The sequence below is a fragment of the Priapulus caudatus genome, unplaced genomic scaffold (genome assembly GCF_000485595.1).
Source record: "Priapulus caudatus unplaced genomic scaffold, Priapulus_caudatus-5.0.1 Scaffold865, whole genome shotgun sequence".
In the NCBI taxonomy this organism is placed as follows: Eukaryota; Metazoa; Priapulida; class Priapulimorpha; order Priapulimorphida; family Priapulidae; genus Priapulus; species Priapulus caudatus.
In genome coordinates, this window is record NW_014577926.1 from 5,807 (window position 1) to 10,754 (window position 4,948).

The following is a 4,948-nucleotide window of genomic DNA, read 5'->3' on the forward strand; positions in this document are numbered from 1 at the left end:
GAGAGAGAGAGAGAGAGAGAGAGAGAGAGAGAGAGAGAGAGAGAGAGGTGTGTGAGTATAGGAGAGCCGACCAGAAATGATCGATAACATATCGATAACTGGCTGATTGATTCGCATGACGGGCCTATGGCTAAACATAGACGGTAACTCGGTCGGTGCAAGCTACCAATCAGAAATCGCCATTAACATAACGTTAGATAAGCGGGGATACATAGACTTCCACTATTATTACACCCGCGCATAACACGTCTGGTTGGTGTTGATGACGTCACGAGCAGGAGTCTTCTGCCGCGCAAGCGCAGGGAATAATCCCGACACTTCTGATTTACCTGTCGCTGCCTCTTTACACCCTCTCTCTATCTCTCTCTCTCTCTCNCCTCTATTTACTTCCCTCTTTTTTTTACTTCCCTATTTACTCCTCTATTTACTCCTCTACATACTATTATTTACTCCTCTACATACTATTACTCCTCTATTTACTTCCCTATTTTTCCCTCTTCCCTCTCTTTACTCCCTCTATCTCTCGCTTTCTCTTTTCTCTCTCTCAGCTTTTTCTCTGCGGGCGTCTGTACCTGACCCCGCCAATGCCAACTACGCCGCAAACACGCCCACCTACGTGTTAGCAGAACACCGTCTGTATATATACTAACGTCTACTACCACACGCAAGCTACGCAGTACGCACGCTAACAGTGACTCCCGCCGTCTCCCACAGACTACCCGCAACATGCGTGCACCGCCAACGCACGAACAACGACGATCGACATTCCCTCGATATTAGATCGAATAAAAAGACATTTATTAGCGACAATAAACACGCGCCCGGGCGCAAAAACGCGATCGTAAATTCTGTGCGTGTGTAGCGGCGGAAAAAGCAGCGCAGACCCACGCAAGCGGAGCCTGCACCAGCAGCACGCGAAACGCATAAAGTCATCTTTCATCGCCGATGCTCAACTAAATGCGACTAAACTGCTACTTTCGTACGACGCATTGGCCTCGCCTTGCGCGTGAGAAATGCGAATAAATATCCACTTACACTCAACTAGAAAACTGTAAGGGAGGACGGCAGCGGAGGCAGAACTACGACGCGCGGGGGCGGCAGCGTAGGGCCGTACGTACGGGGGCGGCAGCGGAGGGCCGCACGTACGGGGGCGGCAGCGGAGGGCCGTACGTACGGGGGCGGCAGCGGAGGGCCGCACGTACGGGGGCGGCAGCGGAGGGCCGTACGTACGGGGGCGGCAGCGGAGGGCCGTACGTACGGGGGCGGCAGCGGAGGGCCGTACGTACGGGGGCGGCGGATGTATGAGCTAAAATTACCCCACGTTTTTAACTCCGTCACACCGGCATGGCAACCGCTAGTAGCCTCCCGTGTGAAAAACAGCAGCAGCAGCAGTAACAACAACGACAACAACAACAGCAACAACAACAACAGCAACAACAACAACAGCAGCAGCAGCCGCAGTACCAACAGCAGCAGTAGCAACAACAACAACAGCAGCAGCAGCAGCAGCAGCAACAACAACAACAACAACAACAACAACAACAACAACAACAACAACAACAACAACAACAACAACAACACCACCAACAACAACAACAACAGCAGCAGTAACAACAACCACAACAACCACAACAACAACAACAGCAGCAGCAGTAGCAGCGTCAGCAGCAGCAGCAGCAGCAGCAGCAGCAGCCAGCAGCAGCAGAGAAACAGAGCGCAGGGTTAAAAATGAAGAGCGCGAGAGGAGAAAATTGCGGTGCTGCTGCTGCTGCTGTTGTTGCTGCTGCTACTGCTGCTGTTGCTGCTGTTGCTGCTGCTGCTACTGCTGCTGCTGCTGCTGTTGTTGCTGCAGCTGCTGCTGCTACTACTACTACTGCTGCTGCTACTACTACTGCTGCTGCTACTACTACTGCTGCTGCTGCTACTACTACTGCTGCTGCTACTACTACTGCTGCTGCTACTACTACTGCTGCTGCTGCTACTACTACTACTGCTGCTGCTGCAGCTGTTGCTGCTGCTGCTACTGCTGCTGCTGTTGCTGTTGCTGCTGCTATTGCTGCTGCTGCTGCTGCTGTTCCTGCTGCTGCTGCTGCTCATTTCGTTTGCGTGATACCTCCACCCGCACGCGCCGCAGGTGGCCCGCTGGGAAGTACAGGGTCTGTGACATAATTGACTCCCATCATACTGACTTATCTGCATCTTTGAAGGCCTTTACCTGTCCGCCAATTACAGGTAAGTGGTCCGGGGGCGCGCGCGGGTGCCAGCATACATACATACATACCTGTGTGAGGCAGGCAACTGCTGCCGACCCTTCAGCTGTCGGCATCGACGTTGCATCATAAGAACATGTGCCGACGCTGTGTTTAAGCAACGTTTACGCACGCGCGCCGCTAACCGCGTTGTAATCACACGCACGTGTTTTTTGCGCGCTACGTACATATTTGCGTTCCCGCGTCGGCGTGCAATACGGACAACGCTAAACCACGTATAGACGATGCGGAACGGGACAGAGCATCGCAGGGTGGTGGGGGGGGGGGATGGCAGTATACCTGTATACACACAGGTATATACATACCTCTATACACAGGTATATACGGGCCCGAATGCCGAGTACTGAATACCTGCACGCATCGTTACGGATATCAGCGCCAGGTACGCAATATGCGCACACGCACGGGTGTAGGGATGCATATACACGCACGCGTGTAAGGATGCATATACACGCACGCGTGTAGAGATACGTACACACGCACGCGTGTAGGGATGCGTACATACGCACGCGTGTAGGGATACATATACACGCACGCGTGTAGTAATGCATATACATACACGCGTGTAGAGATTCGTACACACGCACGCGTGCAGGGATACACTTACACAGCATGTGTGTATACATAATTAGCGGCATGCGTACAGACACACACATACACATATACACATAATACCCATCACCCCCACCTACACACACATACGCATGCACGTACGCACGCACGCACGCACGCAAACATACACACACACAGAGCTGCGGGCGCACACGCCCTTGATCAATTCCATCCAAATAATAACTATAGCTGAATATAAGTAAAATGATATCACAGTCTATATCACTAACAACGTTTATGTGCCTTATACGTCATCTAACTATATAACTCATTACAGTTTGTTCAAACTCATGTGTACACACATCAAACTATACTTACACACAGGCGCGCCGGGTATATATATATATATATTATATATATCACGAGCTATATATATATATTATATATATCTATATATATATATATTATATATATCTATATATATATATTATATATATATATATATTTATTTATACGAAAAATCTTCTTGTATGAATACCCGATCTCATATGAATGTACATAATTACCTTAAACTACCTTCATGCCAATTTTTATACTTTTGTCAAAAAGCGCACAATTAGATCCATTAGCTCCTGTACTATTGGAATTAGACTGGTAAACGAATTAAGTTGCCGCTGAGAGTGAAATCTATATGATTAGTGATCAGTAAAGTACGTTGACACGCCCTCCGTTTGTCACCTTCACTATCTGTCAACGCCGGCCGCGGCATCGTCGCCCCAGCCCCCGCTATAATGAACTCATGCTCACTTGCCGGTGTATCAGCGCCATAGAGAGCATCTACGAGAGAGCTACGTAAAATAATACGTAAATACCGAGAGAGAGAGAGAGAAAGAGAGAGAGAGAGAAAGAGAGAGAGAGAGAGAGAGCGAGAGAGAAAGAGAGAGAGAGAAAGAGAGAGAGAAAGAGAGAACAGGAGAATAAGAAAAAGATCGAGACAAACACAGAGAGAAGGAAGCAGTGAACGAAAGGCGGCAGTGAAATCGCATGAAAAGAAATGACACACGAACTCGACACAGCAACAAAGAGTGAGTGAGCAGGAGAGACACCGTCCATACGTAAAACTGTCTTTAGACCTCCTCAAGCTCACGAAGATCCCTCACCCTCCCCCTCCCCCGACTCCTAAACCCCCCCGCAGAGGAGGCGAATAAACCCACAAGACTAGCAGTAGCGTCCAGACGTGAGTGTCTATGTATGAGCATCACTGCTGCGAACATGCTTTGAAAGCTTGCAAACAAGCTTAGCGAAAATCTACTACCGCCTTCATCCGATACTACCGGCCCTGTCATTACCAATCCGAATAATTTCGGTATAGCTTAATGTTCCATTCGGAGTCCTACCCAGCGTAATCTGTCTGTCTTTCATCCGCTTAAGCGTTTACCCTTTAATTGAAGTGTCGATGTAAGCGGGGAAGACGCGCCGCAGAGAGCAAAGTCCCGAACTGAGAAAGCACTGCTGACTGCGTGCGTCTCATCCTAAAGCCTCTCTAAGATGCTTGCCTGCCCAGCCTCCCTGTATTGTACCCGTGTTGTTTCTGATCCCCTTACGCGGACAAATGCTCCGCTCCCAGCGTACAAAGCTCGCTAATGCCGTTGTCCTACACGGACTAATTTCCGTTTGTTTTTTCCACGAGGGCGGTCAGTGAGATGTTTACGGGAGTTTATATACATACGCTATCGGCCCAGAACTAATCCATCTTACGTATAGCGTCGTCTATCTAAGGTTGTTGAACGCCTCGCTCATGCTAATCCAAGTCACTCTCGCTGCGACTCGAGACACAAGAGCATGCATTAAGGATGGCTCTGCCCGCGCATGCGCAGCTCGTTCGATCCGCCCCGTCGCAGCAGTGGCAGCAACTTTCTGGCTGGTCGGCCGTATAATCTTTTTATCCGGATTTGTCTTAATCCTTATCTTAACCGCCGCTTGAAATCCGAGGAAAACATGGCGGCAGTCGGGGATTACAGGTCGAGAGAGGAAGAGAGGGTGATAGAGAGCGAGAGGGAGAGAGAGAGAGAAAGAAGGGGAGAGATGAGAGTGAGCGAGAGAGAGAGAGAGAGAGAGAGAGAGAG